Source organism: Pinus tabuliformis, chromosome 8 (genome assembly GCF_031772625.1).
Source record: "Pinus tabuliformis cultivar Carrire ecotype Pingquan chromosome 8, CPIR1, whole genome shotgun sequence".
NCBI lineage: Eukaryota > Viridiplantae > Streptophyta > Pinopsida > Pinales > Pinaceae > Pinus > Pinus tabuliformis.
The window spans coordinates 1,547,915,462-1,547,943,459 of NC_142294.1; the positions used below are offsets into that span (position 1 = coordinate 1,547,915,462).

The 27,998-nt window shown below is 35.5% G+C and overlaps 1 pseudogene; it reads left to right on the plus strand.

Moving 5' to 3' along the window:
- Window positions 1-27,403, plus strand: LOC149241834 (fructokinase-like 1, chloroplastic; annotated as a pseudogene).
- The last annotated feature ends 595 nt before the right edge of the window (window positions 27,404-27,998 follow it).

Genomic DNA, 27,998 nt, shown 5'->3' on the forward strand with positions numbered 1-27,998 from the left:
ATGGGTTTTAAGGGAGGAGGCCTTGGAGTGAACAATCAGGGCATTATCCATCTAATTGAGGCAAAGGAGAGACCTCGATATGAAGATTTAAGCTATGTTGAAAGGGAAGAATGGTCTTCCAGCGATAGCTCTTGGGTATGTTGTTTTTTTTGTCATAAGAGGGGAAATGAGGAGGCAAATTGTTGGGATTTTCATCTAGAATTGGTACCAACTTGGTTTCTAAAGAAAAAGGAGGACATGAAATGAAAGAATTCTCCAAAGAGAGATGAGCAAGTTGAAGAAGAGACTAAGACAAGTTCTTCTCACCATTCAAGTTCTCCTTGCCAGGCTCATAAGCCAAAGGACAACCATAATAGGTATAAGCATCAAGATTATTCAAAGGCTTTTGATGATTATAAAAAACATGATGATTTGAATAACATGTTGTGGAATTTTTTCCGGTGCACTTTTTGTCATGAACCTAACCATTGTGTAGCTAAGTGCCAGGAAAGAAAATAATTAGTCAAGAAGATGAATATGTCAATTGGAACTGAGACCAAGAATGAAAATTCTCATCCAAGTTTAAATATATTTGTGCCAAGAAAAGCTCATAAACACTTTTGCACTCATTGCAACATAAGTGGGCATTAGATTGAAAATTGTTGGAAGTTGCATCCACATCTTCATCCAAAGAAGGAAAAATAGGTAATGGAATCACCTGAGAAGGAGAAGGTAGATCAATGTGCAAGGCACACAATAACCATTCCAAATGCAGTTCCAGAAGGAAGTGAAGTGTGGAAAGAAAATTCCCTAGCATGGTTGGTTAAGAAATGGTTGGACTATTTGTCTAATTAAAGACTACATTTATTTTGCATTTCACTTGTTGCATGTCCCCATAGTTGGGTATTTTGTAAACATGATGTTTGTGAAGAAATCACTTGTATGCAACAGTAATTTCTTTGGCATTGTTATGCTATTTTGGTTTGATGATGAATCAATTTGTTTGATCAATTTGGGAGTCAAATTTATTCCATATTGTGTGGTTTTGTCTTCCAGATTTATCGCATTCATGATTTTGTTGTATCGACGTTTCAAACCAACCTCTATGATTCATCATCAGGATCAAAAGGATCATATGTGTGAAAAAGTCAGATTATAATGGGGTAATAAATATGGGATGGAGATGAATGGAGCCGACATGTATGATAATGTCATAAATAAAATCTGGTTTAATTGATTAAATTTTATTATTAAATGTTTATATTCTTATTGATGATTATTGGTTTATTTGTTATTTGTGTGTTTTATATTTTTATGTTGATGATTAACTTATTATTTAATACTAGATTTATTGATGTTAAATTTATTTTGTTTTAACATTAATGTTTTCATTGTTACAAGATAATTAAAACAAATAATTTTATAATATAGCCTAATTAGGTTTTCTATATATTAATTAATTGCATGTTTGTTATATTTCTTTTTATTAATTAATATTTAGAAATTAATTAATATTATTATGATTTTTTATAATGATCTAATGTTTTACATGCTATAATGTTATAAATCTAGTATTAAATCTATTATTTAATACTAGATTTATTAATGTTAAATTTATTTTGTATTAACATTAATGTTTTCGTTGTTACAAGACAATTAAAACAACTAATTTTATAATATAACTTAATTAGGTATTCTATATATTAATTAATTGCATGTTTGTTATATTTATTTTTATTAATTAATATTTAGAAATTAATTAATATTATTATGATGTTCTATAATGTTCTAATGTTTTACATGCTATAATGTTATAAATCTATTAACCAAAATTTTTAGTATTGATTAGTTCGTTGAATTATTAATGTTAATTTTTATTTTGTATTAACATTAATGTTTTTATTGTTGCAAGATTAATTAAAACTTCTAATTATTATAATCTAACCAATTAGGTTTTCTATTTATTACTAATTGAAAGGTTTCCAGTTTTTATTTAGTTCTTGATTAGGTCAATTTTGGGTTAAAATGAACTTTTTTGACAAATTAATTTTATTTTGATGATTTTAGGGATAGGTCTACCATTAAGAGATGAAGGGGTCTAGAGTACCTAGGAGACAGTAGCATCCCCGGTTAGTGTAGGAGTGCAATTATCACTTATTTTCCAACCGTCATGACGGTTGAGGTTATTGGGGTGTTTTCTTATTTCGATAGCTTCTCTAAATTTCCTATGGTGATAATGATTGATTTTGGGCAGAACACTTGAGTTTTCGATGCAAATGTGATGATTGGTTTTGCTTGAGTGCAGAGCCAAAGCTGATGTTTTGGATCGGTTATGTTTGATGTCCGCGGCATGTTCCTGAATCCTAGTTAATATAGCACGACCGATCTCCCCAATGTATGATTTTCCACATGAACATGGAACTAAATAAACCCCTTTATGGTGTTTAGGATTAATAGGATCTTTTACTGATTTGAGACATTTTCTGATTGTATTCAAGGGTTTGAAAGTGGTTTTTATATTATTCTTTTTTAAGATGTGTCAAATCTTATCAGTGGTACTTAGAATGTAGGGAAGGTGAACATTACCTACACAATCATCCATTGGTTGTTTCTTTTTAGGATTCTCTGCTTTTTTGAAAGCTTCGATTCCTTAGTGTGTAATATATCCATTCTTTTCAAAAACATCTAATAGGTGGTTCTTTTCTTGATCAAAATGATCATGATCCAAAATACGTACCGCCTTGGTAGCTAGAGTGTTGAGCACCATGAGTTTTTCAGCAGGATTATGGTGAAAGTTGGCATGCACATAGTGTTCTGGGTTGTCTTGTGATAGACCTGGTGAAATATTGAGCCATCTTGGTTTCTCTTGATTAGGATGTCAAGAAATGGAAGACAGCCATCCTCTTCCACTTCCATTGTGAACTTGATATGATTTGATTAAATATTAAGGCGCTTTAGGAATTTGTCCAATTTTTCTTTCCCATGAGGCCAAATGACGTAACCCTCATCGACAAATCTTTTCCAGAGCCTAGGTTTTAAAGGGGAGGACTCAATGGCTTTAGCTTCAAAATGTTCCATGAAAAAATTGGCAATGATGGGGGATAGAGGTGATCCCATGGCCACACCACAAGTCTGTTAGTATATATCATCCCTGAAGTTGAAAAAGGTGGACTTCAGAAAAAATTTATATTAATTTATTTGTGTTAGGATCAATGATTTGGTGGACTACTTCCATGGCTTCATCTATGGGAATGTTGGTATAGAGTGCTTTTACATCAAAGCTCACCAAGATGTCATTTTGGTCTAGTTTTATGTGTTTGATCTCATTAATGAAGTGATTGGAGTCCTTGACGAAAGAGTTGGTGTTTCCTACCATCGGTTTAAGCTTCTTAGCAAGATGTTTCGCGAGATGGTAAGTGGGACCTTCAATGGTATTAACTATGGGTCTAATGGGGATACCTTCCTTGTGAATTTTAGGGGCTCCATAAATCCTAGGGGTGTAGGGATTGGTTTCAATCAGATTCTTGATATTGTGTTCATTGCTCATTTTTATTAAGTTATTAACATTTTTGGAGATCTTCCTTATGGGATTCTTTTTTAATTTCATGTAACAACTACTATTAGTTAGATGGTCAATCATTTTGTTATTGTAATCTTGTGTGTTCATTATAATATTGGCACCACCTTTGTCTACTTTCAAGACCATGATGTTGGGCTTTTGGTTTAGATTTTTGAGAGCAAGGTATTCACTCTTGGAGATATTGCTTCTAGGTGGTTTAGATTTTCTAAGGATGATCGAGAAATCCTGTCTAATGATTTCTTTAATATTATCAGGTAAATCCTTAATCCTGTATTCAATGTGCATAAAATGTCTTCTTTGGGGATGGTGTAAGGGGAAATGGCAAAATTCAGGCCTCTTTCAAGTAGATTTAAAGTGACTTGGTCAATCTGTGTATTGGAGAGATTTATGATGCTTACCTTCCCAGTGTCAGATGTTACTCTCTCACTACTTGTTTCGATTTTTGTCCTCATTGTGTGATCATTATTGTTCCTACTGCCAAACATTGAATAGGTCGATGTTTCATCTGTTTCACTTTCTATTTTAGTGGACATGAGTCTGGCGCCATTGGTCTCTTCACATTTTATAAAAGTCAAATGTGATTTATTTCGCTCAACAACTGTTATGCAGCTTTCGTTAGTTATTTGACCTACATTATTATCCACGGGTTCCGATTTCGTTTTTTCAAATCCATCGTTTGTTGTTTCGCTTTTGGTTTTTGCGACCACCATAAGCTCAATCTACTTGTCAGTAGTCTCATCCCATTTTTCAACAGTTTTATTCCTTGCGTTTTTCAACAATGGTTGTTTTATGTTTGTGGATTGCTTCAACTAATTTGTGCTATTTAATTTGGTTCTAAAATATGATGCTATAAGCTTATTATCAACTATTTTTATCATTCTTTCTTCTGCCTCGTTGAGTTCATCATACAAAACGTTTCTTAGCACAATTTGGTGTGTATTTGTTCTGATTTCTATGATCCCATTGTTTCTTATATCTGACATTGACTTCTGTGTCTCAGATTGCTCCATCCTACGAGGACCTACGTTAGGTTTTTGTCCTTTTTTATGATTCATGGGTTCCCGAATGTTTATTACGATTGGATTTATCTGTGTCTCGGATTGTTCCAACCTTATATGATGACCTGTGTTAGTTAACTTGGAAATTTTATGACATCTGTAGTTCGCCGATGCCCCAATCGAAGTAGTTGAACTGTTCTTTTTAGGACCAGTGTTAGAATTAATAAGTGAATTGAGAAAAGATATCTGTGTGGTTTTAATTTTGGATAAAGTATGAGGTTTGTTAGTTGCTGTATAGGAAACGTTAGATTTATTTTCCAATTTTTCAAATTTTAGGGTTAGTTTGATGTTCTTACGTTCTTCAATTTAAGAGATTTTAGAGTTGTGCATGAGTCTATCCTAGACCATAGCGCTGGCTCAATATGGTTAGATAGATTAAGGTGTAATTCAAGAGATTTCTTGTTTAATAGGTTCAGATCAAAGTGTGATTTCTTGATCTCTGAGCGAAGGAGTGATTCGTTGGCCTTGGTGAAGATGTGATTGTTTCTGTGGTTTTTGAGGTTGTGTTTGATGCAGGCAAATGGAGGAATAATGGAGGTGTCTCTGCAGCGTTTGAGAAAGGTGAGGTCTGACTTCTTCATTGCAATTTGTACCCTTGATCGTTCCAATGCACGAACATCTTGTGATTTCTCCCTTCCGTATAGGTTGAAAATTATAGATTTGAGGCTTCTGCGATCTTCATTTTGTGTGGTTTTGTCTTCCGGATTTATTGCATTCATGATTTTGTTGTATCGACGTTTCGAACCAACCTCTATGGTTCATCATCAGGATCAGAAGGATCAGATGTGTGAAAAAGTCAGATTATAATGGGGTAATAAATATGGGATGGAGATGAATGGAGCCGACATGTTTGATAATGTCCAGAAATAAATTTGGTTTAATTGATTAAATGTTATTATTAAATGTTTATATTTTTATTGATGATTATTGGTTTATTTGTTATTTGTGTGTTTTATATTTTTATGTTGATTATTAGTTTATTATTTAATACTAGATTTATTAATGTTAAATTTATTTTGTTTTAACATTAATGTTTTCATTGTTACAAGATAATTAAAACAACTAATTTTATAATATAACCTAATTAGCTTTTCTATATATTAATTAATTGCATGTTTGTTATATTTCTTTTTATTAATTAATATTTCGAAATTAATTAATATTATTATGATGTTTTATAATGTTCTAATGTTTTACATGCTATAATGTTATAAATCTAGTATTAAATCTATTATTTAATACTAGATTTATTATGTAAATTTTTTATTTATTTTTTAACATTAATGTTTTCATTGTTACAAGATAATCAAAACAACTAATTTTATAATATAACCTAATTAGGTATTCTATATATTATTTAATTGCATGTTTGTTATATATTTTTTTTAATTAATATTTAGAAATTAATTAATGTTATTATGATGTTCTATAATGTTCTAATGTTTTACATGCTATAATGTTATAAATCTATTAACCAAAATTTTTAGTATTGATTAATTCATTGAATTATTAATGTTAATTTTTATTTTGTATTAACATTAATGTTTTTATTGTTGCAAGATTAATTAAAACTTCTAATTATTTTAATCTAACCAATTAAGTTTTCTATTTATTACTAATTGAAAGGCTTCCGGTTTTTATTTAGTTCTTGATTAGGTCAACTTTCGGTTAAAATGAACTTTTTTGACAAATTAATTTTATTTTGATGATTTTAGGGATAGGTCTACCATTAAGAGATGAAGGGATCTAGAGTACCTAGGAGACATTAGCATCCCCAGTTAGAGTAGGAATCCAGTTATCACTTATTTCCAACCGTCATCAGAGTTGAGGTTATTGGGGTGTTTTCCTATTTCGATAGCTTCTCTAAATTTCCTATGGTGATAACGATCGATTTTGGCCAGAACACTCGAGTTTTCGATGCAAATGTGATGATTGGTTTCGCTTGAGTGCTCAGCCAAAGCTGAGGTTTTGGATCAGTTATGTTTGATTTTCGTAGTATGTTCCTGAATCCTAGTTAATATAGAACGACCAATCTCCCTAATGTATGATTTTCCACATGAACATGGAACTAAATAAACCCCTTTATGGTGTTTAGGATTAATAGGATCTTTTACTGATTTGAGACATTTGCTGATTGTATTCAAGGGTTTGAAAGTGGTTTTTATATTATTCTTTTTTAAGATGTGTGAAATCTTATCAGTGGTACCTAGAATGTAGGGAAGGTGAACCTTACCTGCGCAATCATCCATTGGTTGTTTATTTATAGGATTCATTGCTTTTTTGAAAGCTTTTATTCCTTGATGTGTACTATATCCATTCTTTTCAAAAACATCTAATAGATGGTTCTTTTCTTGATCAAAATGATCATGATATGAAATATGCACCGCCTTGGTAGCTAGAGTATTGAGCACCACGAGTTTTTGAGCAGGATTATGGTGAGAGTTGGCATGCACATAGTGTTCTCTGTGGGTTTTCTTGTGATAGACCTGGTGAGATATTGAGCCATCTTGGTTTCTCATGATTAGGATGTCAAGAAATGGAAGACAGCCATCCTCTTCCACTTCCATTGTGAACTTGATATGATTTGATTGACTACTAAGGTGCTTTAGGAATTTGTCCAAGCTTTCTTTCCCATGAGGCCAAATCACGTAAGTCTCATCGGCAAATCTTTTCCAGAGCTTAGGTTTTAAAGGAGAGGACTCAATGGCTTTATCTTCAAAATGTTCCATGAACAAATTGGCAATGATGGGGGATAGAGGTGATCTCATGGCCACACCACAAGTCTGTTCATATATATCATCCCTGAAGCTAAAAAATGTGGATTTCAAACAAATTTCTATTAATTTAGATGTGTCAGGATCAATGATTTGGTGGACTACTTCCATGGCTTCATCTATGGGAATGTTGTTATAGAGTGATTTTACATCAAAGCTCACCAAGATGTCATTTTGGTCTATTTTTATGAGTTTGATCTCATTAATGAAGTGGTTGGAGTCCTTGACGAAAGAGTTAGTGTTTCCTACCATTGGTTTAAGCTTCTTAGCAAGATGTTTCACGAGATGGTAAGTGGGTCCTCCGATGGTATTGACTATGGGTCTAATGGGGATACCTTCCTTGTGAATTTAGGGGCTCCATAAATCCTAGGGTTGTAGGGATTGGTTTCAATCAGATTCTTGATATTGTGTTCATTTCTCATTTTTATTAAGTTATTAACGTTTTTGGTGATCTTCCTTATGGGATTCTTTTTTAATTTCATGTAATAGCCACTATTAGTTAGATGGTCTATCATTTTGTTATTATAATCTTCTGTGTTCATTATAATAGTGGCACCACCTTTGTCTGCTTTTAAGACCATGATGTTGGGGTTTTGGTTTAGATTTTTGAGAGCAAGGTATTCACTCTTGGAGATATTGCTTCTGGGTGGTTTAGCTTTTCTGAGGATGATGGAGCAATCCTGTCTAATGATTTCTTTAATATTATTAGGTAAATCCTTAATCCCATATTCAATGTTGCATAAAATGTCTTCTTTGGGGATGGTGTGAGGGGAAATGGAAAAATTCAGGCCTCTTTCAAGTAGATTTAAAGTGACTTGGTCAATCTGGGTATTGGAGAGATTTATGATGCTTACCTTCCCAGTGTCAGATGTCACTCTCTCACTACTTGTTTCGATTTCTATCCTCCTTGTGTGATAATTATTCTTCCTGCTACCAAACATTGAATAGGTAGATGTTTCATCTGTTTCACTTTCTATTTCAGTGGATATGATTCTAGCGTCGTTGGTCTCTTCACATTTTATAACAGTCAAATGTTATTTCTTTCGCTTAGCAACTGTGATGCAGTTATCGTTAGTTATTTGACCTGCATTATTATCCACAGGTTTCGATTTCATTTTTTCAAATTCATCATTTGTTATTTCGCTTTCGGTTTTTGCTATCACCAGAAGCTCAATCTGCTTGTCAGCTGTCTCATCCCATTTTTCAACAATTTTATTCCTTGCGTTGTTCAACAATGGTTGTTTTCTTTTTGCAGATTTCTTCAACCCATTTGTGCTATTTAATTTGATTCTAGAATTTGTTGTTATAAGCTTATTATCAACTATTTTTATCACGCTTTCTTCTGCCTCGGTGAGTTCATCATACGCAGCGTTGCTTAGCACAATTTGGTGTGTATTTGTTCCATATTGTAAGAGGAATTTCCACTTGTGGGAATTTTAGTAAGCATCCTAAACTTTGGGATAAGTAGTTGCAGCACATTCAGTATGGTACAGATGTTTCAAGAACTCATTTTTACAAGAATTTCCATGTGAAGCTTGTTTGGGTTATTTTCCAAAGTATTTTTGGATTTTTATCCTTGGCAAATATTTTTCAAAAGATCACCATTAGATTTCATTCTTGGGAAGGATGTTTCTATTTATGGTCATAGAGACATAGACAAAGCCAAGAAGTTCATTGAGAAAATCCAATTGGTACCTCAAACAGGTCAAGATCAACTTTGAAAAGAGCCAAGGAAAGCACAAAGAAAGGCATGACAAGCATTATGTAGATCACAAGTTCCAAGTCGGTGACGAAGTTTGGCTTCACATTAGCAAAGAGAGGCTCCAAGGAGAAGGTAAAAATATGAAACCAATTCGATATGGTCCATTCAGAATTTTGGAAATGATTGGTGACAATGCCTTCAGATTGGATTTTCCTTCATATATGCAAATTTATGTTCTTGTTAATGTGGAAAATTTAAGGTTTTATGAGCCTCCTTTGATTGAGGATCAAGGAGAGAATGTTCAAATTCCGTCCATTGAATATTTTTCTCCTAAATACCTTGATGAACTACGACAAGACACCATTCTTGACAAAATAACAAGGTCTTCAAAATGAGGGAATCTGGATTACCTTCATGTGGAGCTCAAAGGAACAAATTCAAGTAAAGCCAAATGGATCGAGATTGGAAAGGTGAGGGAAATGTACCCTCATCTACTAAACAACTGAAGGTGATCTTTTGGGGTCCAAAAGATTTTAGTGGGGAGGAGTGATCAAGTGCTCAAAAATTTGCTGAAAATTCAAAGTTGTTAGATCGGTGTGGACCTTGAATGACCACGTAATGCTCGTCATCCTAAATATCACACAACTCGTTTCGTGTGAAACAGACTCCATATGCTCCCAGAAACATGTTCCATTTGTTTTCCTAAACAGGCGAATTTTTGAAAAAACATTGACAGTCCATTCAACAGCCTCTACCGCTGATGTGGCATTGACGGGGTATGCCTACATGGCAGGGTGACTGTGCATTGAATATTTTCCTTGGTGAATTAGGTGGTGCCAAGTGGCACGATTTCATTGGTGTTGATATGTATGATTTTCATTGGTGGGTTGGTGGCCAACCACAGGTCGCCACATGGCCCAACCGGAGGCCACATGGTAGCATGGGGGCCACCAAAACCTTGTTAAGGGACGAATGGACTAGTTGGGGGTCGAACACCATATCTCCATCCAACAAACCTTGCCATCTACCATCGCACTACTATGAGTCTTATTATATTATGCCATGCAACATATATTTAAACATAAGTTTTGCACCATTCGAAAAAGGGGTCAGCCCACAGGGGGGCAGCGTTTGGCACATGCAACCCAACATAATTGCGGGCAGAGCAGAGTGGGCATTTAATCGCTCCAATAAATTCACCCAGAATTTCGTGGAATTGGTGCCCAATTAGTAGAAATTGGGAAACATTTGTAGGATGGTGCCAGATTTTGGGGAAGTTGTAGAACGAATAGTGCAAGAGCTAGGGAAAGCCATAACTTCTTCATATTTTTACCAATTCAGGAACATGAAGAGGCTAGACAAGAATTTTTGGGTCTTCTGAATTCAATGGAATAGGTTATAGAGCCATTGGATCACTTTTGATGAGACTTTTTGCAGGTTTAAGTCTATGGGTGCTAGGATAAGCCAGGGGGTTGAATCAATTTTTGAAGGCTTTTAAGAATGGAGAGGACCTTGTAGGGGTTTTCTAGCCTTCCTATGTTTTCTAGAGTAGCTGAGACATCTATGTTGTAGGTCATGTTTCTTTTTTCTCATTCTGTATTTAAGGAAATCTCTCTTTTAGTACTTCAAGTGAATTGTTGTACTCGTTATGCTCATTATCAGATGGAGTATGGGGTCTTGATTTGGGAATCCTTTTCTTGCTGATTATTTCATGACTAACTATAGGTTGTCATGTTTTTATAGTGAGAGTTATTTGCAGAGGAATGTTTTCTTGAAGGGGAAACTAGCCACTCTTTTGGTCAACACACTTTATGTACTCTTTATCACTAAAGTATTATGAGCATAATGAAATGGGGTAAAGCAATTGGAATCTGGACCAAGGATATGTAGCCCAAGAGGGGTGAACTCCTTTATCAATTATTGAGTGTATTACTGTTATGGTGTTGTTCAGTGTGTTTTTTAATTCATATTTTAAGCTCATTAATTACATATAAATACATAAAAACTCCTGTAAAACTTGAAATTTACCTCATAATCCTCAAGCACTTTGTTTACTATTCTGAATTGGAATTTAGCACAGAAAATACTAACTTTCCCATTCAGATCAAGTTGGTATCAGAGCACTTGGTTTTCTTTATGCAAGGAGGATTTAATTATTTTCAAGTGAATGTGAAGCTTACAAGTTGGAAGCTCAAGAGAGGAGAAGGTTTGTACAAGAGAGCAAGTTTGCCACAATCTCCACCACCAATTCTACCTCAAATTGTAGTTGAAGCTTCAGTAAGCATGGGATTGAGTTCAAAGAATGATAGTCTCCAAGATTTGTAGGACATTATTTCATTTCTCCAATAAGAGAAAATAGAGCTAAAGAGACTACTTGAAGCTTTTGAGGAAGAGAAGCAAAAGATGTGCCTCCTGTTGCAGAATGTTGTGAAGGAATAGATTGATGAATGTTGTTCTACCAAATACACCAAAGAGTTCCTCAAATACTAAGAAATATTGTGGACATGGAAATAATGCAACCTATGGCTCTTGTCAAATGGAGTACACTTCCTATGTACCAGGGATACAAGGAGATTTCCTTGATGCATCCTCCACCTCTCCATCTAGGGAAGAGAAGAAAGAGGAATTGTTGGATGAGTACCCACAAGAGGCTAGTGCAGAAATCCCCTTAGAGAAGGAAGATGACCAAGTCTATACCTTTTGTCCACATGATGTTGAGGTTGAGGTTCTATCAACGCCAAAGTTCATGGAGCTGAAAGGAGAAAGACCAAGAGTCTAAGAAGACACCTCAAGAATTAGGAAAGAGTTTAAGAGCATCTCTGTCCCTCAATCGAAAGATGAGGAAAATGGTAAGAATATGCATGTAGTTTATTTACATAAAAATGTTGATTTAAACTCTTTTGTAGCCTTTGAGAGGAATAACGAAGTCATAGGAACAACACTTTTGTCCAATATGGGTTACAAGGGAGGAGGCCTTGGAGTTAACAATCAAGGCATTATCAATCTAATTGAGGCAAAGGAGAGACCTCGATATGAAGGTTTGGGCTATGTTGAAAAGGAAGAATGGTCTTCCAGTGATAGATCTTGGGTGTCGTAGATTTTTTTCATAAGAGAGGACATGAGGAGGAAAATTATTGGGATTTTCATCCAGAATTGGTACCAGCTTGGTTTCTAAAGAAAAAGGAGGACATGAAATGCAATAATTCTCCAAAGAGAGATGAGAAAGTTGAAGAAGAGACTAAGACAAGTTTTTCTTTCTATTCAAGTTCTCCTTACTAGGATCATAAGCCAAAGGAAAACCATAAGAGGTATAAGAATCCTGATTATTCAAAGGCTTTTGATGATTACAAACAACATGATGATTTGAATAACATGTTGTGGAATGTTTTTCTGTGCACGTTTTGTCATGCACATAACCATTGTGTAGCTAAGTGCCACAAAAGGAAAGAATTAGTCAAGAAGGTGAATATGTCAATTGGAATTGAGACCAAGAAAGTGAATTCTCATCCAAGTTTAAAGACATTTGAGCCAAGAAAATCTCACAATTTTTTTTTTCACTCATTGCAACATAAGTGGGCATTGGATTGAAAATTGTTGGATGTTGCATCCACATCTTCATCCAAAGAAGGAAAAACAAGTAATGGAATCACCTGAGAAGGAGAAGGTACAGGAATGTGCAAGGCATGCCATAGCCATTATAGAAGTAGTTCCAGAAGGAAGTGAAGTGTAGAAAGGAATTCCCTAGCATGGGTGGATAAGAAATGGTTGGACTATTTGTCTAATTAAAGACTGCATTTGTTTTGTACTTCACTTGTTGCATGTCCCCACAGTTGGGCATTTTGTAAAAATGATGTTTGTGAATAAAACACTTATATGCAATAGTAATTTCTTTGGCATTGTTATGCTATTTTGGCTTGATGATGAATCACTTTGTTTGACCAATTTGGGAGTCAAATTTATTGCATATTGTAAGATGCATTTCCAATTGTGGGCATTTCAGTAAGAATCCTAAACTTTGGGAAGAGTAGTTGCAGCACATTCAGTATGATACAGATTTGCCAAGCACTCATTTATACAAGTATTTCCATGTGAAGCTTGTTTGGGTTATTTGCCAAAGTATTTTTGGATTTGTATCCTTGGTAAAGATTTTGAAGAATATCGCCATTAGATTTCATTCTTGGGAAGGATGTTGCTATTGATGGCCATAGCGACATAGACAAAGCCAAGAAGTTCATCGAGAAAATCCAATTGGTACCTCAAACAGTTCAATATTAGCTTGAAAAGAGCAAAGACAAGTACAAAGCAAGGCACGACAAGCATCGTGTAGACCACAAGTTCCAAGTCGGTGACAAAGTTTGGCTTCACATTAGCAAAGAGAGGCTCCAAGGAGAAGGTAAAAAGTTGAAACCAATTTGATATGGTCAATTCAGAATTCTGGAAAAGATTGGTGGTAATGCCTTTGGGTTGGATTTTCTTTCATATATGCAAATTTATGTTGTTGTTAATGTGGAAAATTTAAGGTCTTATGAGCCTCCTTTGATTGAAGATCAAGGAGAGAATGTTCAAATTTCTTCCATTGAATATTTATATCTTGAATACCTTGATGAACTACAACAAGATACCATTATTGACAGAAGAACAAGGTCTTCAAAACAAGGAAATGTGGATTACCTTCACGTGGGGCTCAAAGGAACAAATCCAAGTAAGGCCAAATGGATAGAGATTGAAAAGGTGAGGGAATTTTACCATCATATACTGAACAAATGAAGATGATCTTTTGGGGTCCAAAAGCTTTTAGTGGGGAGAAGTGATCAGGTGCTCAAAAATTTTCTCAAAATTCAAAGTTTTCGGATGAGTGTGGAAATTGAACGACCATGTAGTGCTTGTCATCCTAAATCTAGTGCAATTCGTTTCCTGCAAAACACACTCTGTATGCTCACATAAACATGTCATGTTTGTTTTCCTAAACAAGTGAATTTTTGAAAAAAAAGTATGACAATCCAGTCAACAGTCCCTACTATTGATGTGGCATTGACTGGGCATGCCTATGTGGTAGGGTGATTGTGCATTGACTATTTTCCTCTAGTGAATTAGGTGGTTCCAAGTGGCACAATTTCATTGGTGCTGATTTGGGCAATTTTCATTGGTGGGTTGGTGGCCAACCATAGGCCGCCACATGGTGGCATGGAACCGCCAAAAACTTGTTAAGGGCCGAATGAACCAGGCAGAGGTCAAACACCAGACCTCTTTCCAACAAACCTTGCCATCTACCATAACGCCACTATGAGTCTTATTATATTATGTCATGCGACACATATTTAAACCTTAAGTTTTGAATCATTAGGAAAAGGGGTCAACCCATGGGGGGTTAGCCACTAGTCGCGTGCAACCCAACATAATTGTGGGTGGGGCGGAGTGGGGGCCCGACCGATGGGGTGGGCTGTTGACCTTATCCTCAAGCATGTGTTCCCCCATGTAGCCTAAATTTTCAGAAGTAAGGCCTCATTGGGAATTTAATCGCTCTGACAAATTCGCTCGAAATTTGGCAGAATTGGCACCCAGTTAGCGGAAATTGGGACAAATTTGTAGGATGGTACTAGATTTTGAGGAAATTGTAGAGTGAATAATGCAATAGGTAAGGAAATCCATAACTTCTTCAGGATTTTACCAATGTAGTAGAAGGAAGAGGCTAGAAATGCATTTTTGGGTCTTCTGAAGCCAATAGAAAGGGTAGACTTTTTGCAGGTTTAAGTCTATGGGTGCTAGGATCAACTAGGGGGTTGAATAAGTTTTTTAAGGCTTTTGAGAATGGAGAGGACCTTGTAGGGGTTTTCTAGCCTTCATATGTTTTCTGCAGTAGCTAAGACATCTATGGTGTAGCTCATGTTTCTCTTTTCTCATTGTGTCTTTGAGGAAAGCTCTCTTTTAGTACTTCAAGTGAATTGTTGTACTTGTTATGTTCATTATCAGATGGAGTATGGGGTCCTGATTTGAGAATCCTTTTCTTACTCATTGTTTCATGACTAACTGTAGGTGGTCATGTTCTAAGAGTGAGAGTTCTTTGTAGAGGAATGTTTCGTTGAAGGGGAAACTTTCCACTCTTTTAGTCAGCACACTTTATGTACTCTCTACCACTAAAGTATTTTGAGCATAATGAGATGGGTCAAGCCATTGGAAGCTGGACCAAGGAGACGTAGCTCGAGAGGGGTGAACTCCTTTATCAATTGTTGAGTCTATTACTATTTGTTGTTGTTCAATGTTCTTTTTTTAATCCAATTTTTAAGCTCATGAATTACATATAAAGAAATAAAAACTCATGTAAAACTTGCAATTTACCTCATAATCCTCAAGCACTTTGTTTACTATTATGAATTGGAATTTAGCGCAACAAATACTAACTTTTCCATTCAGATCCACCACATTCTACTGAGGGTTATGGGGTTCCGTCAACTCCCGTTTAATCCCTTCCACTGCATAGAAGTTCTTAAACGCATTTGAGACATACACACCATCATTATCACTATGCAAAGCTTTGACCTTCTTACCCGAATCTTTCTCCATCAATCTTTTAAACTCACAAAATTTGTGAAGGTTTTATCCTTTTTCGCCATGAAAAATATCCAACATTTTCAAGAAAATTCATCAAAAAATATAACATAATACCTCTATTTGGCCATGGATGTTATTGAGAATGGTCCACGCACATATGAATGGACTCGCTCTATAATAGCCTATGCTCGACTGTCTTTTTCATTAAAGGAAGACTTGGTGTATTTATCCATAGTACACCCCTTGCATGTATCAACTTGCTCTAGTGTAACTTTTGGAAAACAATTGGAAATCTATTGCATGATCTTTAAAGCCCCATGATGAAAGTGACCCAATCGCCTGTGCCACAACTCGCCAATGTCTTGACTCTACACCATCTCTTCTCTTGTGCTTAAATAAACACAATCATCTACCTCTATCTTATAGAGATTCTTCACTTGAATCCCTATATTCTTTACTTGACTCATGGCTATTTAGCAAAGGAAGCCTTTCCTTTCAAGAAAATCACTTCATAGCCTCTATCCTTAAGCATCGAAATAGATACCAAGTTCTTCTTCAGCCCAGGCACATATATAACATTCTTCAAGGTGTTTGGAGCTCGATGATACCTCTGAAAGGTGACTGCGCCCAATCCAATAGCACTATACCTCCTGTCGTCACCCATTTCAATATGCATCTGGAGATCTTTCTCCTCCAGGTCACTGAATAACTCCTTGTCTTTAGTCATGCGGAATGAAGTTGCATTGTCTAAGTACCATACACTTCCCATCATTTATAACACCATGCATTCAATGAGGGAAAATTTGAATTCAAATTGAGAGGCCAAATCCTCACGCATCGCTCCTCCTGAGGACTTCTTCTTGGACTTCTTGAGTGGAAAATTTGTAGAAAAATGGCCTAGCTCATGACAATGAAAGCACTTAACTTTCGTCATGCCTTTCTTATTACCTCCATGGCAAGAATCCAATTTGGAATGGGAAGCTTTCCCTTTCCCCTTATTTTTCTTAATTTCTAAGGCACAATTCTCTTCATCATCAGTCTTTGACTAAGATACATCCCTGGTGTTCCTGCTGATCTCCTGCTACATCAAATTTGACCATAGTCATTTCTAATCTGGAATCTTCTCTCGACCATTGACAGAGTCCCGATAACTATGCCAACTCTTTGGGATTCGTAGAAGAGAAAGACTCACCATATCATCCCTAACAACCATGATTCCAACACTTCCAAGTTCATCACAACATTGAGTGAATTTGGTCAAGTACTTTGGAATAGTCTCGCCTTTCTCCATTTTTATTTTTCGAAGTTTATCCTTTAGTGCCAATTTCCTTTGGTCACTATTGTTCTGATGCAAGTCCTTCAATTATTTCCACATAGCATACAGAGTTTCCTTGCCATGGATACTCGAGACAATGTGGTCTCAAACTCCCTCAAGGATTATCTGCCTTGCCTTCCCCACACACTTCTTCCATTCAGCCAGATTCTGTGCATCCGATGTTGCTGGCTTAGGAATGTATCGATCAACAAATTCCTTCAAGCCACTATCCTTCAGCACAACCTCCATTCTATCCCTCCAAGCTATATAATTTGAGCTACCTTCCAAGGCATACTTGAGCCACAAATTGTAGAACATCATATGTTGATCCTGAAGTATGTATTGCAAATTCGAATTTCACCTGTAACCCAAAACTCAAAACTTTGAAATCTCCTCTAGTATACGTCTTCAACTCTGATACCATGTAGAGTTTCCTATAGATTCACAAGCTCATGTAATCTACTAAAACAAGAGACAAGAATCTACTTCTACTTTAAACCAATGGAAGCCAATAGATTGATGAAAACAATATGAACAAGAAGAAGAAAAATCAATGGAACATAACACAATAAGTTTTCCTAGGGAAAGTCACTGCTCCAAACCCCTCCTATCTATATTGCATTAATTAGAAATATGAGTGAAGATACAAAGCTTGTTCTCACAAGAGCAATTCCGCACAAGTATGCTCAACTTTCTACCTCACAAGCCCACTCTTAGCCAACACTTAGCCAATATCCACTTCCTCCCAAGCCCCTAATTCCTTGCGCAATTCCTAGGATGAATAGCCCATATTTAAAGCGAATTCATGCTTCCAAAATTATTGCAATCCTAATTAGGTCCTCTTCCTAATGTCATGTATGATATTACAACTCAGTAAATCATACAACTAATAGTACATTGTCCATGCACTCTAGTATCAACTTTGTATTTCTTAGAAATGGCATGCATGAGTTTCTAATGAGTGAATATTTAGTTATCTGGACTAGCACTTCTGGATGCAACAATGCACTAACTGACTGTTAGTCCTCTACTAGTTCAACAAACAGTTAGAACTAGTTTAACTGACTATAACTCAGTAAACTAAGTTATCTAATTACAACTCAATCTAAACCCATACTGGACCCCTAAAATTTAGGGAGAACATATACATGAACTCCAAAAGACTTCCAACTCAAAATTCCTACGCTAATTAAGTTAATTAAACTTAATTAACTATTTACAGGTTGCTATGAGAATAGAATTCAATTTTACTTCACATTTTAATTCATGGACAAATTAAATTGGAATTTCTTGTTGCCATTTCTCAACAGTCTCCTATCCTTCACAAAGCTTCAAGGTTTTAGTGAGCCAAATTCCCCATGCTATATTGAGTGGAAAATCTCTCATCTTCCTTGTGTCCTTGTTTTAATTCCAAGGCTTGAAAGTTTCTTTCATGTGTCCAACTTCTTTCCAAACTTTTTTTGGAAAAGGGAAAAGTCAAAAGTATCTGACCAATAGTCTCCTCTCCTTGCTAGCATAAACTACACCATCTCAACCCCTTTTTCCCTCTATAAGACCTGGTTGGTAGGATCCTTGTTTTTTAATTCCATCCACATGAAAAATATCATATTTCAAAGGACACCTTCACTTGAATATGATTCTCCACCACCAAACCTTCCTCGACATGATCTCTATATCCCAATTGGTGAGAACAATTTTTGAATGATTTAAGAGACCATAGAAACTAGTCTTCACCCTCCTATCCTTCAAGGCATATGTATATGAATTCAAAGAATTCATAAGTTCCTCTCTCAATCCAATTTTCTCTAAGGTAAGCCATTTTTTTGCCAATTTGTAAACATATCATATTCACAATTTGTATTAATGAAAAAAATCCTTTACTTCAATGTTGATGTGTCACTCGAGCAGGTAGTTTATGCTAGCTTTTAGTACCTATCCAAGGATGAAGTCATATCTATTCTTTATCCCCTTGACCGACATACCATAACAATTAATTAATAGTTAATTGAAAAGCTAAGTTCACATCTTTCCATATAATTGAGGCATTATTTGAATGTTTCATGAGGTTTCTAATCTAATTCTCCACCATGGATGGGTATAAGTATTTGGATTTGCTTACTTAGACACATAATTATTTTCTTGGAACCATCCTCACATTTTTTTTTTGTTAGGGCCTTTCAGACAAGAAAGAGGTTTTTTAGGCCCTGTCCTCCATTTTCTTTTCATATTACCAATTTTTTCCAAGATGCCATTTCAATTACTTTCTTGAATTTATTTGAACTAGATAAATTTGTAGTGAAATTTCCAAACTGATTCTAATACACCTTTCAAGACCCAAGCCAATGAATTCAATATACTTGTATGGCTTTGTGGATAGATTTTAAAATTACCAATATTCCCCTCTTAACATCCACTAATTCCACCAATGGTTTGTCTTACCTTTCTGATTTAGCAATCAACTATTGTGAATCACCATTTTTGTATAGACATGGTTTAAGTTGGATTCCCAAGTACTTTAATCATTCATCTTATTCTATCACCTAGTATAGAAACAATCAGGAGAAATATTCTATTCATGCTTTAGTATGTCCCATATGCATACAATGAATTTACCCATATTTATTTTCATACATATAGCTTTATAGTATAAGTCAAAATATTTTTAACCTTTTCAACGATCCTTGTAGTGTGTTCACGTAAATTTAGTACAGATTCACAGTGCTATAAGTTTTCCAACATAGTGGGTGTTCTTGGTATGAAGTTCCAACTAGACCTCATAACGTTTGGAGTAGGAGATCCATTTGGATAATAGGCTAGACCACCATAACTTAATGTTTTACCTTGGTTACAATAAACAACATAAGGGGGTATGCAAACAATCTTTGAAACAAGCAAGTTGACAATATGAATCATACAATTGCAATGTATATAAGGTACTTTCACTAAAAGGGAAGAAGGAGGGAGCTTTGAGAAGAAAAATAATAGTATTATCCTACAAGAGCAAGGAAAGACTCGTTGGTTAACATGAAAAATATTTCACAAGATAAAAATAATCATGAAAGCAAATAACAACGCACATTCAACAGGATATATACCAATGCTAACAAAACAGTTCATTTTCTTTAGTATATGTGAACATGACATATAATGCAAAAATTAAAAGAATAGTCTTACAACATCCATGATACATGCATGAAATCCAACTTTAAGATCTTCTGATATTAAGTGAAAGTTACAAGATGCACAATTAGAACAATGCAACACTAGCCCCAATAGTGAAACATTAAGTCACCACTTTCTCCTCCAAAGAATGATACTCTATCCTATGCCAAGCTAGAGAATCCAAGGTGGGAAGTCCACATGCTTGAGGCATGAGTGTTTTTTAACAAAAAATGAGGTGATGCTTCACCTCTCCTTGTGAGTCTTGACCTCCCTCATGACTCTTGAGCCTCCATGTGACTTTTCAAACTTCTAAGTGACCTTTGAGCTTCTATATGACTCTAGAAATTTTTAGTGACTCTTCATGTTCCATGCGTGACCCTTGGGCTTACACACATTTTACATTTCCTCATTTTTGGAAATACAAAATTACAATCCACAAATTGTGGTAAAATACATTAATAACATATGAGTTTATGGTGACACTTTGAAAAACCATGATTTGGCAATAGTGGCATAAGACTTCATTGTATCAATTCCAAGCTCTTCTCTTTGCTACTATGTCTTCAAATTCATCACGATATATCTAGATTGTACGTCATCTTCACCCTCCAAAGGGTATGGATGAGTGTTGGAACCTTCTAAGTCAACATGGCTTTCCATCTCTTTGTTTTGATCCAAGATACCTTTAATCCTACATGATATCACATATGTATGTCATCTCCACAAGTGTCCTTCTCGTAACCTCTGCTTGATGACCTCCTTGACGTCATCTTATCATGGTAAAATAATATCACTTGCAAATGAAATTCACTAATGAAAAGACAACATCAGTCCCACAATCACCTATTCTATTTATGTTTTCTCATGGAACATGTTGACTGTGTTGGGACATTGCATAAGCGCTAAAGGAGGGGCCTAGGAATTACACAGTTGAGCATTGTACAGACCAAGGGATGACCATGTCATCCACTGTAACTGTTTAATGTGTAATAAGGGAAGTCTCATCAAGGTTCTGTGAAATGGGAAATTCTAAGAGACAAGGGTGATAGGCTTGCTCATTGAGGATGTGCAGTGCAAAATGCTTAAGAAAGAAGAAGTAGGGACTGCGTAGTTGATCTCAGTAAGGACTAAGGATAATCCCTATTGTCCACTAGAACTACACAATGCGGAGTTGAGGTAAGGAAAGACAAGGCATTGCACAATATTGTCCACTAGAACTACACAATGCATATTTGAGGTAAGGCAAGACAAGGCATTGTACAATAGACAAATTCAGTCAGCAAGAGTGGCAAGACTAGTCATTGTAACTGTGCAATGTGCAATGATTGAAAAGAATACTCTAGGATTATGCAGTTGAGAATTGTAGTGACCTAAATATGGACCTACTATCCAATAGAAATACACATTATCCAATAGGAGGCACAGTTGGTGAATGGATTTCGTAGAGGACTGGTGTAAGTAGAAGAAGGTAAGGTCACATATATAACTTGAGGGTGCTCACTACGAAATGAAGAGAAGAGGGCCTTTGCATTGCAATTTTTGTCATTACAAGGAGATAAATAAGTCCTTACTGTTAACTAGAAGTAATCAATGTGAAATACAGGGTAGGACTTATCAAGGTTCTGTGCATTAGGGAAGTACAAGTAGTAAGGGTTTAATGACTATGCTCTAAAGGTGCTCAATCCACAACAATGGGAGTTATCCTCATGAAAGGCTCAGTGCACAAGTCTTGGAGGTAAGATTTTTCATCATTGAGGCTTGTGAATGCATAATGATTATCACCTAGTGGGAGTTTAGTGTATATACAACTTGCACATGATAAGAGGACAAAGAAGTACTCCAAAATTTCTAACTTTGGGATCAAAGGAAAAAGAGAGAGAGACATCTAAACAAGTCCTAAACAAGGATCACACAAATGTATTCAAAGTAAACAAATACATAGTGCTCAAAATCAACATGCATACCTTGAAACGACAATAAAGTGATACTTGTTTCTGAATGTGACAGTTAAAACGTATGATTATGACACTTCAAATACAAGTGATGACACTAGTGTTGATTGCAATAAAATGGTGTTCTATGCTATGGGAAAGTTTCCAGTACATGATGTTATGATAGATATCATCAACCAGCACAAGAGAGTGTGTTGTAGTTTCCTCTAGAAGGTGCATCGTGGTGCTCTTAAGATGTGTGAAAACAAGTGAAAGTGACACATGCAAACATAGAAAACACAAGTGACACATGCAAGAATGAAAGCAGACAAAAGATACATTTGCAAAGGATAGAGTAAGCAAAAATGATGCATGTAACAAAAAAATAAAGCGAAAGTGACACTTGCGAAAGTAAAAGCGATAGTTGAGAAACTCATCGAGAAGATAGGAAATTTGCAACCATGAGTGAGAGAATGCTCCTTATGTTGCAATAGTGCACAAAGCTCAAAAGTGAAATATGAATATAAGGATAAGCTCTAGATTGGACTCTTTATACAGGGAGAGCATACATGTAATTAGGAGTAAGATTAGTGAGTGCACTTAGTGCATGTCGGGCAACTAGGAGACAAAAGTTAATTGAATGCCACTAAGAGGTGTGAACGTACTGACTTGAATAAGTACACTCCCACTGTCAACCAAGAGTGTGTAATCACAATTTGTTGAGGATTCCCTTACAATGACATTGTCCATAAGGATTACGTGGTCTTTTTCCCTAGGAGCTATGCAAGCATCGTCCACAAGGACTATGCAAGCACTTCCATCAAGGATTGTGCAATCTCTATCTCTAGAGGATGCACAGTCACTATCATTAGGCACTGCATGGTTGTTTTCATTAGGAGCTTTTCAATGATTTTCATCATGAACTACACAATGCTTGAGTTTCAAGGGTACAATTGACTACTATTCTTGCTTGAAAAGAAGTTTGCTATGCAAGCATGTTAAGATAAACATGTAAAAGTAGGTTGCTTCAACACTAAAAATTCTTAAAGAAAGATTTGAACACTTGAACAACATGACTAAGCATGGCCTTAAAGGCTTGAAATAAAAGATGGAATGACCATAAGGAGGCTCCAAAATTTGGATGTAGGAAAATTTTTGGAGGGTGTTTGTCGCAAAGACAAGAATACATTATCCATAAACAAAATATTTGTGATGTTGCAAGCTCGGCCAATACAAATCCATTTAAAGTTTGCATTTTGTTATGATTCTTTTAATAGTCTATTCACCCCTTTGGATAATAGTATAAATAAGAGAGGGGAAGGGGGCATTCCTATCTAAGACCCTTACTTGCTCTAAACAAACGAGATGCTGATGCATGGATTAAGACAACAAAGGGTACGAAGGTAGTGCAACTCAACACCCATATTACAAAAGTATGAAAAAAACCCAAGTGAATGAGGATCAATCTTCGGTACAATTAGCTTACCCTGTCATTGGCTTTGGAGAGGTCCACTTTGATTACCATCTATCTTTGAATTTTTTTTTTGATGAAATAGAGGCTTTCTTGAGCTACTCCAACTAGTTCATGGATTTGTTTTTCTTCTAGAAACTTGAATTGGTCACTTGAGATTTGTTTTAATAACACCTTTTTCAAATCTTCATACAATATCCTTTGAAATTTTCTAAAAAAACAATTGAATGACAATATTCATCAAAACTTTTCAAAAATTATCAAATTACTCTCTTTTGATATTAAAACAATAAATGTAAATAAAATAAACCTAAAAAATTACTCTCATATATTTAATTTAATCTTTCATTTTTATATACAACGTAATTCTAAGCCTGAATCAATTCTTTAAATGGAAATATATTTTAATGACTAAATTCTAACTTTAAAAGTCTATTTATAAAATTATGAAGTGACATCAAATTTACTTTTAAAATATTATTTAAATTCTTTTAAATGAAAATAGCGGAGCGTCTGAATCTACTTAAAAAATGGCTACGAGTGCAATTATAGAACCTTGCTTTAAGTTTATTAACATATCTCTTTTCTATTTAAATTCATGTTGGCTTACAAGAGTGCTTTCATAGATTTATTATACATTTTGAACATAGTAATGTACTTTAGCATGAAGTCATTCGTCGTTTTAGGATGATCATAACTTTGAATATGATTGACCTCCTTTGGTATGCTTTTTTGGCTTGGCACAGAATGAGTTTATTACTACTATTAGGGTATGAGACAGACAAATGGATGAAGATAAGTATTCTACATGGAAGGGCTTGCAATGGAGTCCTCCAGAATTTGTCAGGGCATAGGGAGGACCACCATCTAATGTTGCTATTGCACTTGTAAGGTTGGGAGGTAGAGTAGCATTTATGGGTAAAGTAGGTGATGATCCCACTGGTTATCAAATGGTTCTCACAATGAACAAGGAACATGTCCAAACTCATGGTGTTAAATTTGATCCTTATGCATCCACAGCAGTTTCCTACATGAAGGTAACCCGTCAAGAAGGAAAATTAGGAATGGAATGTGTCAAACCATGTGCAGAAGATGGTTTTCACATTTCTTATATTAACATCGACATACTGAAAGAGGTATTCTTATAGTCATCCACACAAAATGTATACTTCTAACTTCTTTTTTCCCAACATTTTCCTTGTCTCACATTCTTGATTAGTTTCTCCTTTTATATTTTTGACCTTTCCCATTTTTTATATTTTTTTTGGTTTGGTCCAATTTTTCTATCATCTTACAGAAGCAGACTGCTTTGTAATCACTATGTGCTGATAACCATAAGCTGGAGTTAAATTCTCTTTATCTGTGACTAAATATTTAAACTTTTCACGCATGCGAGGATGTTTCATTACAATTCCATGGTTCTTCTTAAACAATCCATACATGCCACTCTTCTTGCTGCAATCAAAATGTCAAAAGAATTTGGGGGAGTTATATTTTTTGATGTAAACCTCCCTTTGCCACTTTGGAGGTCTCGAGATGAGACAAGGAAACTTATCCAAAGTGAATGGAATGAGGCAAATGTCATTGAGGTAACCATGCAAGAATTGGAATTTTTTATTGGTGTGTGTTTTATTACTTTGTTTCCACAAACTAAAACAGGACTACGAATGTTTTCTGTTTCACATGGATACATAGCTTATACAAAAATATATACATCTAATAATATTTCATAAGCTAGGGCATTGCATTCAACCCTTATCTGACACCCAATTTTTGTAGGCGCATGACCAATCCAAAATGTTCTATGTTGTTTGTTTCTCATTTGGTTCTCTCTAGGACTGCAAAGTTACATAAACTGTCCATTGTCAAAGAAACATCCCCAAAAGAAGAAGCCACTTCAAATACACCACTCACAGATGTTCAAGAGGCTCCTCAAAAGCGTAGAAAGAAAGGTAGTTGTTTTCTTTCATAAATGTTTCCTTTAGTTGTGAGGAAAGTAGGAGTACGACTAGTCGTTTCAAGTATTCTATTTTTCTCCATGAGCACATTGTGGGTTTTTTTCTTTTGTTGTAGTCATTGTCGAGGGCTTGTGGGATGCTACAATGAATCGCTATGTGCCTTTGTTACCCTTGACCTGATTCTTTCGGAATAGTAGGTAATGTTGTTCCAAGCTCAAAGAAGACATCCCCTGTTATCAAGAGGATTGCGAGGAGAAGAAAAAGTGAAGAGAAAACATCTTCAACAGACGTTAGTGGGAGCGATGTGTCTAAGAAGAGTAGGAGAAAGAAAACCGCTGAAAATAAAGAAGAAAAAAGTATGGAGTTGGAAGCAGATGGTGAGGAGGATGATCATAACTTTGAATATGATTGGCCTCCTTTGGTACGTTGTTTTGGCTTGGCACAGAATGAATTTATTCCTACTATTAGGGTATCAAAAAAACAAATGGATGAAGATAAGTATTCTACATGGAAGGGCTTGCAATGGAGTCCTCCAAAATTTGTCAGGGCACTGGGAGGACCACCATCCAATGTTGCTATTGCACTTGTAAGGTTGGGAGGTAGAGTAGCATTTATGGGTAAAGTAGGTGATGATCCCACTAGTTATCAAATGGTTCTCACAAGGAACAAGGAACATGTCCAAACTCGTGGTGTTAAATTTGATCCCTATGCATCCACAACAGTTTCCTACATGAAGGTAACCCGTCGGGAAGGAAAATTAGGAATGGAATGTGTCAAACCATGTGCAGAAGATGGTTTTCACATTTTTGATATTAACATCGACATACTGAAAGAGGTATTCTTATAGTCATCCACACAAAATGCATACTTCTAACTTCTTCTTTTTTCACAACATTTTCCTTATCTCATGTGCTTGATTAGTTTTCCCTTTTATATATTTGACCTTTCCCATTTTTTATATTTGTTTGGTTTGGTCCATTTTTTCGATCATCTTACAGAAGCAGACTGCTTTGTAATCACTATGTGCTGATAACCACAGGCTGGAGTTAAATGCTCTTTATCTGTGACTAAATATTTAAACTTTTCACGCAGGCTAGGATGTTTCATTTCAATTACATGGTTCTTCTTGAACAATCCATGCATGCCACTCTTCTTGATGCAATCAAAATGTCAAAATAATTTGGGGGAGTTATATTTTTTGATGTAAACCTCCCTTTTCCTCTTTGGAGGTCTCGAGATGAGACAAGGAAACTTATCCAGAGTGCATGGAATGAGGCAAATTTCATTCAGGTAGCCATGCAAGAATTGGAATTTTTGATTGATGAGGATTATTTTGAGCGAAAGAGGAATTACAGGCCTCAATACTATGCACATTCCTATGAATAGTCAGTCGGAGAAAGAAAAAGGCAACGACGATGGAGGTGTTATCATTACACAAGAAAGGAAATTGCGCCGTTATGGCATGATAACATAAAGATTATGTTTGTCATTGATGGAACCTTCCGCATACACTACTACACACCTACATTTGAGGGTGCAGTAATAGGAATAGAAGATGTTTTGGTCACGCCATTCACGTGTGATAGGATTGGTTCGGGTGATGCTATTGTAGCAGGTAGTCATTGAATGCAGTCACATTGCTCAAGGATCTATCTGAAGAGTTCTTATACTTCTAATAAAAGGATGATATGTCGATGAAAAGTTCAACATTGTTAGTAACTGTGTATGTCTTGCAGGCATTATCAGAAAGTTGACTTCACAACCGGAGCTATATGATGATCAAGTGCTGTTGGAGAAGCAATTAAGATTTGCTATTTGTGTTGGGATTATCGCACAATGGACAATTGGTGCTGTCCGGGGATTCCCAACTGAAAGCGCAACACAGAATCTGAAGGAGCAAGTATATGTACCTTCCTTGTGGTAGGCTATTTAGAGGTTTAGCATAGCTCCATTGATGTTGCAAGGTAATGTATTATTGTATTAAGGTACCTTTTGTCTTGCTGGACACTACATCATGAACTTTGCCTTTCAGGTTCTTCTCATGGGCATTGCTTTTGAGGATTTGATATCCAATTGTGGCACATATTTTAAGAGACAAATTTATGGATTCTCACAATTCTTGTCAATTCCCTCTATAACCTTTTTCATTTTAAGATGTTTGATATGATAAGTTTGTATATTTTGTTTCCATGTTATTGATTTAGTCATAAATTAAACAATGAGTTTACGGAACACATAAGAATCCGCTACTATCAGTCATCTATAATTATAATGTTCTTCGAGGTACATTCCTTTTCTTAGATCTCAGCAAGTCTGCTAGATTTGTGCATGATGTTTTTAGTCATTCTATAATTATTTCACTTTTTGTAAAATCAGGTTTCAATGTGTAGGCATTAGCATTAATGGAGTCTCTGTAGTTATCTTATTGAAAATGCATTGTATTGAGTTTGTTAAAACACTGGAGAAAAGAAAATTTGTTACAAGACCTGGTTGGGTCTGAGGTGCTGGGTTTGCCAAGT